The sequence below is a fragment of the Schistocerca gregaria genome, chromosome 6 (genome assembly GCF_023897955.1).
Source record: "Schistocerca gregaria isolate iqSchGreg1 chromosome 6, iqSchGreg1.2, whole genome shotgun sequence".
Lineage (NCBI taxonomy): Eukaryota > Metazoa > Arthropoda > Insecta > Orthoptera > Acrididae > Schistocerca > Schistocerca gregaria.
This window is the reverse complement of record NC_064925.1, coordinates 308,689,879-308,703,805: the sequence shown is the minus strand read 5'-3', so window position 1 is coordinate 308,703,805 and position 13,927 is coordinate 308,689,879. Positions and strand designations below refer to the sequence as shown.

General features: G+C 43.3%; 2 protein-coding genes across 6 annotated transcripts in view; one reads left to right on the top strand and one right to left on the bottom strand.

The window, feature by feature from the left end:
• The window catches only part of LOC126277936 (protein phosphatase 1 regulatory subunit 14C), an 866,863-nt gene that overhangs the window by 276 nt on the left and 852,660 nt on the right, over positions 1 to 13,927 (top strand). The window lies entirely within an intron of this gene.
• The window catches only part of LOC126277934 (YLP motif-containing protein 1), a 665,061-nt gene that overhangs the window by 304,970 nt on the left and 346,164 nt on the right, over positions 1 to 13,927 (bottom strand). The gene's annotated exons all lie outside the window — the stretch shown is intronic.

Genomic DNA, 13,927 nt, shown 5'->3' with positions numbered 1-13,927 from the left:
CCGTTTGTAGTCAACAAAGTGTTTAACAACTAGTGCTTTACGGGAGTGCTACAATAGCAACAACCAATCAGAGAATGACCTCTCTCTTTTTTTCCCCTCCCTAACTAATTTGGGCTACCTGTGAACCACAGTGCTTGTGTTTTTGCTGTTCTGCTGTCTCTCATTCTGGTGTTTTCTTGTTAGTAGCTATTTTCTTGTTAGTGCCTTGAGAAAATTGGCACAGTGTTCCTTCACTTTCCTGCAGAACTCTGTCTTGCGTTCCACGGAGCATTTCCTGATTTCATTGTAGTAAGTTTCTATAACCGATGTTGAGACGGGTCTGGTCTCAACAGCTAAATGAGTATCACCCCTGTTAGCTATTAAATCTTACCTAATACGACGTTCTGCAAGGATCCTATTTACTTGATCCACAGTGATCCAGTGCTTTGCCATTGTAGAGTACTTTGAATATCTTACAAGACAGTCTATGAAAGTCCATTCTGTTCAGATGGCCAGAGAACGGTAGTTGCCTTCCTCTGATTGCATCTGTGAATTTTTCCTAATAATGGTAGAGATCACAATAAGTACCAGCTGTTTCCCATCTGGCAATATCCTTGGGTACATTATCTTCCTTTCTTGTTATTGGAAATCCTCCGGTACTGTGTAACCAGGTCACTCTGCCGGTAGAATCATAATCTGAACGGCGTTGTTGTCCGCGGCCAATTAAATATGCATGTACAATTGAGCAAAAACCTTCAATTAAGTACACAACTATTTTGGAACTAAACCGAATTAGAACTTTTTATTGCACAAAATTAAATACATCAAAAGTAGGTAAATAAAAGAACATACAATTTATTTTTTAAGGGGGAAGTGGCTGAGTGACAATATGTGTTGCTGAAAAACAATTAAGGTAAATTTAGAAAACCGTAATAACATACGCATGTAGACAGTTTAAGAAGCTAACAAATAAATAAAAGTAATAGAAAGAAATAAAAAGACTAGCCAACAAACAAATCGTAAGACTAGAGTCGGTAATCGGTGACCACTCAGGGCTGAGTCATCGGAAGCGACTTAGGCAAGCAGTGACAGGAGAAACACAACCGCCGAGGGTCTCTCGCTCCTCGCGATTCGTCGCACTGAGAAAAACATTATTGTAGTGCTAACAATTTCAACCATGGTCTTTTATTCCTGAGACCGTCATATGTGGATAAGTGGCTAACTCCTGTTTTGGCCGAGTAAAGCAGCTTGCTGTGAAAATCATGCGAACGTCTTCTGAATTAGGATTATGGATTGAGGAGTTACTAATAAACCACGGAGCATTTAACATTGTTCACAGTTTCTTCTTTTCAGACATTTTTGAATTCGTTAGTCTATCTAGGCGAAGTATGTTCCCCCTATACCATAGACATATAGCATTACTCATTTCATTATTTACAGAAAGAATGAAAACTCTTGACAGAAGCCCGCTCGGAGTAGAGTCCAGTTTGGATACCGGATAAATAGAGGAACGCGTGATGCAATACTAACCAAACGATTTATACTAAAGGATACGGTGAAGGAAGGAAAAACTACGTATATAGTATTGTTAGACCCTAGAAAGCTTTTAACAACAATGACTGACTGACAGTCTTTGAAATTCTGAAGACAGCAGGGATAATATACAGTGAGTAAAATGTGCAGATTGAATAAGAGTATGAGACAACGCTGTCTTACTACCTTTTCAGCTATTGTTTCCCTTTCATGTCCATCGACTCGTAGGACTGCAGTCTGATTTCTGTACAGTGCTCGTAGAATTGCAGTTTGATTGCTGGACAAGTTAGTACAGAGATCAGCCTGCAATTCCACGGGTAGGACGACATGAAAGGGGAACAATAGGTAGGAAGGCAGTGAGATAGCGTTGTAACATACGGTTTGTATTATTCAATCTATATATTCATCAAGCAGTAAAGGAAACAAAGGAGGAAAAGGTAAGAGAGTTAAAGTTGGCAATAGCGAGAAAAACGTTTCTGAAAAACAAATCTGTTAACATCGTACATAAACTGAAGCGTCGGAAAATCATTTCTGAAGGTGGAGTATAGCCCTGAAGTGAAACGAGAACTATAAACAGTTAAGACAGCAAGAGAACAGAAGTTTTTGAAATGTGGGGCTGCAGAACAGTGCTGAAATTTAGATGGTAAGATCACGTAATGAGGAGGTACTGATTGGAATTATGGAGAAAAGAAATTTGTGGTACCCCTTGGACTAAAAGAGAGAGGAAGGCTTTATGGGACACACCCACAGACATCAAGGAATACCTAGTAAATCTGGTACTAAAGGGTAGTGTGGGGGCTCAGAACTGTAGAGGGATACCAAGACTTTACTAGTGAGGGTTTCAAGTGGATGTAGGTTGCAGTATTTATGCAGATACGAACAGAGTTGCACAGGATAAACAGGCCCGGAGAGCAGCATCAAACAATTCGTTGGACTGAAGAAACAGCGGCGGCGGCAGCAGCAGCAGCAGGGGAACAACAACAACAACAACAACAACAACAAAGCTATGGATCTGTGAAGTACATGGGGTTTTTTCCGTTTTGGTACTATGAATTTGTCACACATAAAGCAGATATCGCAGAATTTTCTTTAGCTGCTATTTTGTGATGTGTGTTTCTGGAAGCTAAGACGTTTGTCGAAGAGAAATGTGAGTGATAGTGTTGCACGTGATCGCTCGTCCGTCATACATCGACAGATTAGAAGCCGATAAGGGAACTCCGGATGTGGCAATTCGCTGCTGCTGTGTTTGACACTTGCTCAATGTTCGTTTATCTCGCCTCTGCGATCAGAGCTAACGTGCCACGAAAGCAGACAAATGGGCTGTCGATTCTGCTTGCGTCCTGGAATATCTACATCTACATCAGCCTTCATACTCTGCAAGCCAACGTATGATACGTGGCAGAGGATACCTTGTACTACTACGAGTCATTTCTTTTTTTGTTCCATTTCGAAAATAGGGCGAGGGAGAAACGACCATCTATAAGCGTTCGTATGAGCTCTAATTTCTATTATCTTGGTGCTCCTTGCACGAAACGTACTTTGGCGGCACTACAATCATTGTGCAGTCAGCTTCAAGTGCTAGTTCTCTAAATTTTTTCAATAGTGTTCCTTGGAAATATCGCCGTCTTCGCTCCGGGGATTCCCATTTGAGTTCCAGCAGCTTCTCCGCAACAACTACTTGTTGTTCGAAACTACCGGTAACAACTCTAGAAGCCTATATCTGAATTGATTCGATGTCTTCCTTTAATCCAACCTGATGCAGTATTTAAGAATGGGTCGCATTAGTGTCCCTTACAGATGAACCACACTCTTCTAAAATTCTCCTAATATACTAAAGTAGACCACTCACATTCCGTACTACAATTCTTTTATGCTCGTTCCATTTCATATCGCATTGCAACTATACGCCTAGATATTTAATCGACGTGAGTCTTTCAAGTAAAACACAAATAATATTGTATTCGAACATTATCGATCAGTTTTCCCTATTCATCTGCACTGACTTACATTTTTCTACATTTAGAGGTAGCTGCCGATCATCACATCAGCTGGAAATTTTATCTAACGTGTAAATCACCACGTATCCTCCTACACCCGCTTAACGGCGACACTTTCCCGTACATTACAGCATCATCAGCAAACAACTGGAGACTGCTACTTACCCTGTCCGCCGTATCATTTATGTATATAGAAAATATTAACGATCCTGTTACACTTCTCTGGTGCGCTGCTGACAATACCATTGTCTCTAATAACTACTCGTGGACAACATATTGAGTTATGTTACTTAATAAGTCTTCGAGGCGCTCAGATATTTGGGAATCTATTCCGTATGCTCGTACCTTCGTTAACGGTGAGCACAGTGGCACCGTGTGAAACGCTTTTCGAAAATCTAGGAATACGGAATTTGCCTGTTGCCCTTTATCCACAGTTCGCGGGATATTATGTGAAAGAAGGGCAAGCTGAGTCTGAGACGAGCGATGCTTTCTGAACCCTTGCTGATTCGTGGACAGTAGCTTTTCCGTCTCTGGGAAATTTACTGTATTCGAAATTAGAATATGTTCAATAACTCTGCCGAAACCCGTTGTTACGGATATTGGTCTGCGATTTTATCAGTTCGTTCCTTTACACTTCTTATGCAGAAGAGTCAACCGCGCTCTTTTCTAGTGGTTAGGGGCTTTACGCTGGGCGAGAGAGTCGCGATAAATGCAAGCTAATTAATGAAGCAATGCCGTACCGTACTCTTTGTGAAACCGAACTGACATTCGATCCGGATCTAGCTGTGGTATCGATAGCTACGATTCCACTGCTTAGGTTGGCACTACGACAGACACCGACGACAGCGCCCTCTAGCCGGCGCTGGGGAGCTCTAAGAGCTCCGCTACAGATTCTCCTCATTTCATCAGGTGCTGACAGCCATTACACTTCGCTTTAACTTCCCACCACCTTGCAAGTTATGTAATATGTTTGCATATGTTTATCCACTAGTAAAGGTGCTTTAACAGTATCTGCAGTACCGAGAGATTAGTAACTTCTCCTGTTCCTTACCCACGCGCCGCCTCCCAGGCGGGATACAAACCTAGCGACTTATTTTTTTCAACTATTTCTGTTGTTTCTCTACGTCAGGGACGACTATTACTACGTCGTCCTTACGGAAGTCCGTTCGATGGTCAAACGGCGGCATGTTTGTACAATTCTCAGGCGTGAACGATTTGTTAAACACGAAATTTAATATTTCGGTTATCATTTTGCTATTTCTACTGTCACACCGAACTGGTCACCGAGTGGCTGGATGGGAACCTGACCCTCTTAGCGATTTTACATAAGACCTGAATTTTCTCGGTTTATCGGTCAGACTGTTTGCTAAGGTATGACAATGGTAGTTTCTGGCAGATAAGCAGGTACCACTTCATGCGCTTCACAGTTGGTAGCTTAACATGTGGACACTAATGACAACTGCTATGTCCTGTGCATCTGAATTGTTTTGCGGTTAGAGTGTGACCAGTAATCCGGTAGCCAATTCCTTTAAGAATTCAACTCCCATGCATAAATCAACTGCAAACGTCTGACTGCTTTACAAATGACTTGAGCGATATGTTGTTTCCCTTTCATCATCTTGTGGGTGGTGTCACCGAAAAAGAGTTTCGAAAATATTTGAAATTATATGTTAAGTTTATTGGCAGTCGCCAAGTGCTTTCATTCTGAAATGAAGGTATGTAGTCTGGATAATTTGCGCGCCATGAGTTACGATGCCGCAAGATATCTACACTGTTTCTAACTTTAACATTTGAGTTATCGTATTAGACCTTTAACGTGAGTTTAACTCTTAATCGTTGAATTATGACGGCATTTAAAACTTCTATATTCGGTCAATAATTACACTGATCAGCCAGAACTTTATGACCACAGACCTACTAACGATGTAAACTCGACCAGGCGATAGCAGCGTCATCTGATCAGGAATGACTGCTAGTCACATACTCGCACGGTGCTTTTAGTACCAGTGAGCGTGTTGTCCGTTTGTAGAAAGGGGGCTGGCCCCTGTGGCCGAGCGGTTCTAGGCGCTTCAGTCCGAAACCGCGCTGCGAGTACGGTCGCAGGTTCGAATTCTGCCTCGGGCATGGATGTGTGTGATGTCCTTATGTTAGTCAGGTTTAAGTAGAAAGGGAAATAAGCGCGATCTATCTGAGTTTGGTCGAGGCTAGATTGTGATAACAGGGCAGGCTGCGAACTGTGCCGCAACTAACATCAGACTTTAATTCTGGGCGGAGTACAAGTGTGTGTGAACACACAGGGCATCGATCATTCGTAACGATGGGCCTCCGCAGCCAGCGAACCATGCTAGTGCTAATGTTAACACCGCCGCATCGGCAACTACGACTGAAATGGGCACGTGAACATCCGCACTAGAGGCTGGCGCAGTGGCAGAGCGTTGCATAATCTATGAATCCCGATACCTTCTTCATCATGCCGATGGGAGGACGCGAATCCGTCGTCTTCCAGGGAACAGTTCCTTTACACCTGAACTGCGGAACGGAGACAAGCTGGCGGGGGATCCATTGTGCTCTGGGGAACATTCACGTGGGCATCCGAGGGACAAGTTGAGCTTGTGCAAGGCACCATGACGGCCAAGGAGTATCGTACACTGATTCCAGATCATGTACACACCTTCATGACGATCATGTTTCCCGATAGAAACGGCATTCTTCAACAAGATAATGCGGCACGTCACAAGGGCGGGAGTGTGATGGAGTGGTTCGAGGAACACAGTGGAGTGTTCAAACTGATGTGCTGGCCCCTCAGCTTACCACATCTGAACCCAATCGAACACTTGTGGGATATGATTGAACGTGAAAGCACGGAAATTAGGTGACTTGGCGTGCAGATGAGGTGCTAACTCCCTCCAGTGAACTACCAAGTCCTCACTGCTTCCATGGTACGATGCGTCGCCGCTGTTATCGGCGTCAAAGGTGGGCATACCGGCTATTACGTAGGTGGTCATTATGTTCTGACTGATAAGTATATATGAAATACTAAAAATGAAGTTTTAGATGTCCCTGGAAGTTGTTGGATAGGCAGTCTCCTACTGTTCAGTAATATAAACAATGTGTAATTGAAAGTAATTCTCAGTATTGCAATTTCTAGCCACAAGAGCAATGTAATGATTGTCGCATAAAGATGGCGCAGACAGATTTATGAGGGTAACGGAAGCTGGTAACCAGTACCTCACGAAGATTCCTGTGCTAAGGTTTCCCATGTGGTGGCCAAAGCCTGGCGTCCATCATCTAGAACAGCACCCAGCGGAGCAGTGGTGAGATATCGGAAACCATTCTCATTTAGTTCCGACGATCGTTTTTAGCTACAACTGCTACTTCGGAAAGCCGAAGTTTCCTGTCCAGTACTGCACTAATTTCCATTTAACACAATTTCTTCCGCCTATCAACAGAACTTCCGCGTCGTAACTGGGTGCACTCTTGTTTCTTTCTCTAAGGACTGCGGGGAAAGGGGGGGGGGGGGGCACGCTTTCCTCGGCTGGTAGAAAAAAAATAGACTGGCTGCCTGCGGAGGCCTGTCTGTTGGGGGACCTCACGCCACTTTTAAACGGAAACCGTTTCTGGCGTCTCCGAAAAGCAAAAATCTTTTAAAATCAGTCGCGCTACTAGTTAGTCTCTTAAATAATTTAATGACAAATTATAACTGTACAGAAAGCGGGAAGACAGTTCTCCAGGATCTCAGTATCATAATGATGCCAGTGGAATTCTTTTTTAACTGACTACGAAATTAGTCTATCGATTTTTACGAAATTTTAATTAAAGTAGTATTCAAAATTTTAATAAAAGTAATATGTTCTGTATTCTTTCCTTAAAATTGCACCAGAACTGTGGTACATTAATACTTAAGGAAAAACTGTTATTTGCACAAAACCAATGGTTAACCACTTATGTTTGGATTACATGGTTGCTTAAGAAACACTGCGCCATTGCCCGTGATCCTTTCCAATCCAATTTTCAGCTCTCTGTAAGTCGGACCAACAGGTATTATCCAATCAAAACCACTCTTGTTTAATGGCAACATTCTAATCTTAAAATTTCTGGTGTCTTAATATAAACACGCGCTTTCAGTTACCACCGCGGGGAAAAGTCCCAAGCGGAACAGAGCTGGTGATCTTGATGGCCGCGGCCCATCACCGAAACGACAAATGAGGCGTGCAGGAAATATATTTCTCATAATTTCCAGGGGCAGTGCCTTTTACACCATCCTTCTTCTTCTTCTTCTTCTTCTTCTTCTTCTTCTCCGAGTTAACCCTTCTACAAGAGGTCTGTTGTACTCAGTATTTGACAAACATTTGACGCTAGCTCTTCGTTCTCGAACATCACTTGCATATACGCCGTGAAATATTCTCTACCCGTCTTCGATGGTCTGAACCACCAGTATTTTATAAGGATGGAATTTTAAATCGAAATGTAATAAATATCTCACAGGCTCATGGCCCATCCGTAAACTTGTGTATCGCCTCGGATTTCTGATGATTGCCTTACTCACAATGTACAACGTGATTATAATTAAACCTTCACTACTTGCGCCAATGTAAATGGAAAACTATTTACCGTATGGGTACAGAACTTTAGAAGAATGATGTTCTGACTGTGCGAGACAGGATTTGCGTTGTTAGCAGTGTTAGTGTCATGACTTGCCTTTAGGCGCCGGTACTGATACGGCGGCGTAGGGCTGAAACACGAGCATCAGTGTGCACCACAGCCCCAGTCAGTCAGCATTAGTCTGGACGAGGCGACCAGGGCTTCACTCATGAACCCATTTCAACAAACCAACAGCAATAGTTCTGCTGCTCTTGGCGAGTATCGACGCATTGAAGGAATGCGGAATGGTCATCTTTCAGCGCCGGCGTTGGAGAACATGTTTCGAAAGTTCAAATTAACTGCCTAATTCTGGACTCCCCTCGGGAGGGGCCGACGGCCGCTTGCGAGAAAATTGTTGACGTTTCTGTTGTCATGGCTGAAAATACTAGGCGCAATGTACGACCTTCAAGCAGTACACAAGCTGTGCCACGACAGCTGAACATTCCATGGTCCACCATTCGCAAGGTCCTGCGAACAGTTGTGAAATACTATCTCTTGTGCGGTTCCAAGCCGTCGAGGATGCAGATGGTCGTCGCATTGAGAAGCGTTTCTAATCTGAAACGTAAACATGGCACGCAGTTAACAAATGTTACCTTCTCATGTAGAAATTAAAATGTATTTCTTTCGTTGGTTGATTCGTTATTTCTCACCTTATAAACGCTTCCACGAAGTTTCATTGTCCTACGAGCATTTGTTTTTCATTGGGGGGGAGGAGCTCTCGAGTAGCGAAAGCTAATTTATGACCACCCTGTACGTGTACTCGGAGTCTTTCGCGACGGCATGAATGAATAAAACGATAGTAGTTCGTCGATCATATGAATTGTGTCCACCCCAACATTAAATTTACTGTCGAGATGGAGCTACCATTCTTGGATGTTTTGGTTGAGCGGAAGGCAGAAGGCCAGCTTGGTCATTCCGTGTACCGGAAACCAACACACATTCACCGGCACTTGAACGCCAATAGTTTCCACCGCCCTGTATACAAGAATGCGGTCCTGAACAAGTTGGTTCATAGAGCCAAGATTATCTCTGACGACGACCACCTGCAGTCTGAATTGCAAAACTTAAAACGTGTTTACGGGGAAAATGGATACATCAAAAGAGACATCGCAAACGCTTCACGCGCCGCCAACGAAAGACATCTGGTGAATCAATAGAACGGCTCGTCCCCAAGATACGAGATATGTTGCGGCTTGTTAAAGACGACATTGCTCTTCGAGTGTCCGACGTGTATGGTGTACCCTGTGAATGTGGCAGCATGTATTTCGGACAAACAATTCGCACGGTTGCGGAGAGTTGTACTGAGCTCAAGCGACATATAAAACAAAGGGAGCTTGGCAAATCGGCCATAGCGGAGCATTGCCTAGAAAACGAACATAAAATACAGTTCTAAAATACAGAAGTGTTGGCTCTTGCGTCTACATATTGGGACTCCGTTATAAAGGAAGCGGCCGAGATTCGTTTAAATAACAACAATTTCAATAGAGACCAGGGATACACACTCAGCAGGGCATGGAGACGGACGTTGGACATCGAAAGAAAGCAGAGACAGATGCGCGACGCCGCAGCGGTAGTTCAAACGTGGCGCCTGCCCCTGGCCACACCTGACGTCACCGGTGCTGCCAAGGGCAATAGCTCCGCTAGCTGCCCGGGTCACGCCACATTGGATCTGACTGGCTGCTGATGATGTCATCATGCCTGTGTAATCAGCCCCGGCAGTCAGTGAGCTCCTGGCGGAGATGGCCATCGAAAGCTCGAGGATTTTATTCGAACTGACTCGGCAGGAAAACCGAGAAATATACTGCGTCTACATCGGACGATTCCTTGCAGCAGCTCAGTTATTTTTTTTCGTTGAGTGTAGACGCATAGCAAACTTTAAGAGGCAATGTTCTGCTAAATATTTATGCTTCAGTAAGCTACAGAAAGCCTTCCGCAGCAAAATCTCATTTACTGTTGACTGCTGGCGTTAGTCCTGGAAGAATCTTCAAAAACGGGGTAAGGAATAGTACGCCCAAGGTGCTACGCAACTTGCACAGATAACAGTGTATGCAGACGAACGCTAAGCTGTGAATTTAACACGGCAAGTTGTGATAGCGACTTGCGGGTGACCGAGAAGCGAGGATTCGGTACACGGCGAACATGCAAATAGCTCCACCGCCCGGGAAACCAAATGGGAGTAATCTACGCTCACTTGCTGGCGTGTAATCCTGCGCTTAACATGGACGCGGAGCGCCGGTGTGTGGGTCGTTGCGAGTCAGAACTGATTTTCACCAACAGAAACAGATGAGAAGTGACGGCAACTACGTTGGCTCTTATCCCTCGTATTACTATACCGCATGGCCTGTATATGAACTTACCTCTAACCCAAATGGGTCATTCTTATTTTGATGTTTGTTACAAAACTAAATAGGTATGGCTAGAGGACAAGTACAAGGCTGTAGAAGCATGTTTAACTATGTAAAAGGTAGGTAGCGCTATAGAAAGATTAAAGAGACCTTTGAAGAAAATGCAAACCACTTTATGAATGTCAAGTGCCAAAATGGCAAGTCAGTACTAAGTAAAGAAGGGAAAACTGAGAGGTGGAAGGAGTAAATGTAGGGATTCTACAAGGTAAATAAATCTGAGTACAATATTACAAAAAAGTAAGAGGAAGTTGATGAAGATGTGTTGCCAGATATGATACTACGTGAAGATTTTAGCTAAGTCGAAAGAAGGCCCATAGAGTAGACACTGTACCCTCAGAATTACTGATATCCTTGGAAAAGCTAGCTATAATAAAAATATACCACCAGGTGTGCAAGATACGAGTATTTGAGACAGCCGCAATCTCATTGTACTTAAAGAGGAATATGATAATTCCAGTTTTAAAGCAGGCAGCTGTAATTGACATTGCAGAACCATCAGTTTAATAAGTCATTGTTGCAAAATAATGAAGCGAATTATTTGCATAAGAATGGGAAAATGTAGAAGCAGCCTTGGAGGAATTAGACTGGGTTCAGAAGAAATGTAAGAACGCGCGAGGCATTATTGACCCTACGACTCATCTTACAAAATAGGTTAAAGAAAGGCAAACGTTTGTGCTATTTGGAGACTTGGAGAAAGTGTTTGAAATTTTTGCTGGAGTGCACTCTTCGAAATTCTGAACGTAACAGGCATAAAATACATGGTGCGAAACAGTATGTACAGCTTACACAGAAACCAGGGTCTCGTTACATGAAAAGGAAGCAGGTCTCGAGAAGCGAGCGAGGTAGAGTTGTAGCCTAGAGACTCTAAAACTGGTAACTGAAGTTTGATATTTGGGCAGTAAAACAACTGATATTGACCGAAGAAGAGAGGATATAAAATGCACACTGCTCATAGCAAGGAAAGCATTTCTGAGAAAGAGGAATTTGTCACATGTAATACAAATTTAAGTGTTAAGCCTAGTTTACACGCCGACATAGGGTTGTGCCACTCATTGTGTCGAATGAGTTTCACGCAGATGGTTTCATATTTGACGGTAGACACGGCGAAACCAGTATATACTTCAGTTTCGTCGTTTTGTGGGTTCCTGAGTCGTGTCTGAAATGAAAGTCTGACAGATGCACGACGCACGTGTTGTGATAGATTTAAAGCTTGTTGCTTGGATTCGCTGCATAAGAAAAAAAATAAGAAACGTGTTTGGATACGTGACTGGATGAAGAAAATACGTCAGTTCCGTTGCTCAGCATCCTTGCTGAAATAATTTATAACAGAAGATCCAAGAAGTTTTTTTAATTATCTTAGAATGTCACCAGAGCTGTTAACGTTTCTTCTAAATAGAGTTAATTATGCGGTAAGGAATAAAGATATTGTAATGCATGAAACACTGTCGCCAGAACTGAAATTACATATCACATTGCATGCATTACAATCGATAACATTCGGCATGCTATAAGATGCGGTTTTAGTTGGTGATAACGCTTTTTCATTAACACCAATAAGTATTAACAGTAATAATTATTAACATAAGCAATAGTAACAACTGAGCGAGGTGGCGCAGTGGTTAGCGCACTGGACTCGCATTCGGGAGGACGACGGTTCAATCCCACGTCCGGTCATCCTGATTTAGGTTTTCCGTGATTGCCCTAAATCGCTCCTGGCAAATGCCGCGATGGTTCTTTTGAAAGGGCACGGCCGACTTCCTTCCCCGTCCTTCCCTAATCCGATGAGACCGGTGACCTCGCTGTTTGGTCTCTTCCCCCAAAACAACCAACCACCCAACCAACAGTAACTATTCGAAGCACGCCGCATTAAGAAGAGAACGATTAGCAAACTACTCTTTTGAAGATAGACCTGTACAGTCGCAATAATTCAAAATACAAACATAAGTGAATGGGGAGCACTGCTGCGTCGTTTTAAATAGACGAATATTGAGTTAAGAATGCAGCTTCTTGATTTGCATAGACTTCCCTCCTCTCAACAATATTCCTTAAAAAAAGGAGAGGGCTAATTCGAACGACGGCATTTTAGTCTTTTAGACAAGAGCATTTCTACAGCTAGAATTACTATTGCTTGTATTTTTCATAATTCAGTTGTATATGTGCTCCTAATTCGATAAATTTTGCCTTGCAGCTCAGATATTGTCAAACTATCTATGTTATGATCGGACATGGCCGTCTCAGGAGCAGCATTATGTTACTTATTTTTGTAATCAGTATCACTGAAATCCCACAAACACCTATCAAACCATAGATATCCAAAAAGCGAACATTATTCTCCGTTCTCCACTTCATATTTCAGATTGTCTACACTCTATGAACACACGTAACATCAAAACTCATACAATTAGTGTCGCCAAAGCTGGAACGCGCAGAAAGTGTTTAGTTTCACCGACGAGTTGCGCAAACGCGCGGTGCGCATGTGCAGTGGCCTGTAGCGCAGTGGCCTGCAACATAGTGTCGACGTGTAAACTAGGCTTTAGGAATTTTGTTCCTTTCTGAAGGTATTTGTCTGCAGTGTAGCTTTGTACGGATTTAAAACCGGACGATAGGCAGTTGAAGTATGGTAAGAATATAAGCTTTTGAAATTTGGTGCTATATAAGAATGCTGGAAATTAGAGGAGTAGATCGTGTAACTAATCAGGTGCTAAGAAGACTTTACGGCACAACTTGACCAAAAGAAAGGACTGGTCGATAGGGCACATTCTGAGGCCTCGCGAATAGTCAATTTGATACTAGATGGAAGTGTGGGGATAAAGAAGCCTAGAGAAAGGCCAATGGATGAATGCATATAGGATGCAACAGTTATTCAGAGAATGAGGGGCTTGGACAGGATAGAGTAGTGTGGACAGCTGCATAAAACGAGTTTCCGAACTGAAGACCACCACAACTACTCCACAAACTGCTACTAACCACTATATTAAATATATGCGGAGGTCATACTTGTCTCGATCGCCGTGCACTCATCCTCAGTGCGTGAGTCTCATTTTGCTGAGAAATCTGAAGAACGGAGTGCAAGATGACCTAGGCGAGACGGACGTTTTTGTATTGGCGTAGTACACCGCTGTCCGCGGTAGGAGGGAGACGGTTCATATGTCATTCACTCTGCAACCAAGACTCTCAGAATAACCTCTGATGTGTTGTCTGGGTTTAGTGCTCATACTGTGTATCGTGGCGCCGGTTCATGGTGTAAAATGACTATTTTCACACAGAACATTGCGGAAGGTATAGATAGACCGCCTGCTGCAACAATCGTGGCACGGTTCTTGATATCTCCTCCCTACAATTTTTCCTAGAGTGCCAAGGGCGAATGAGACG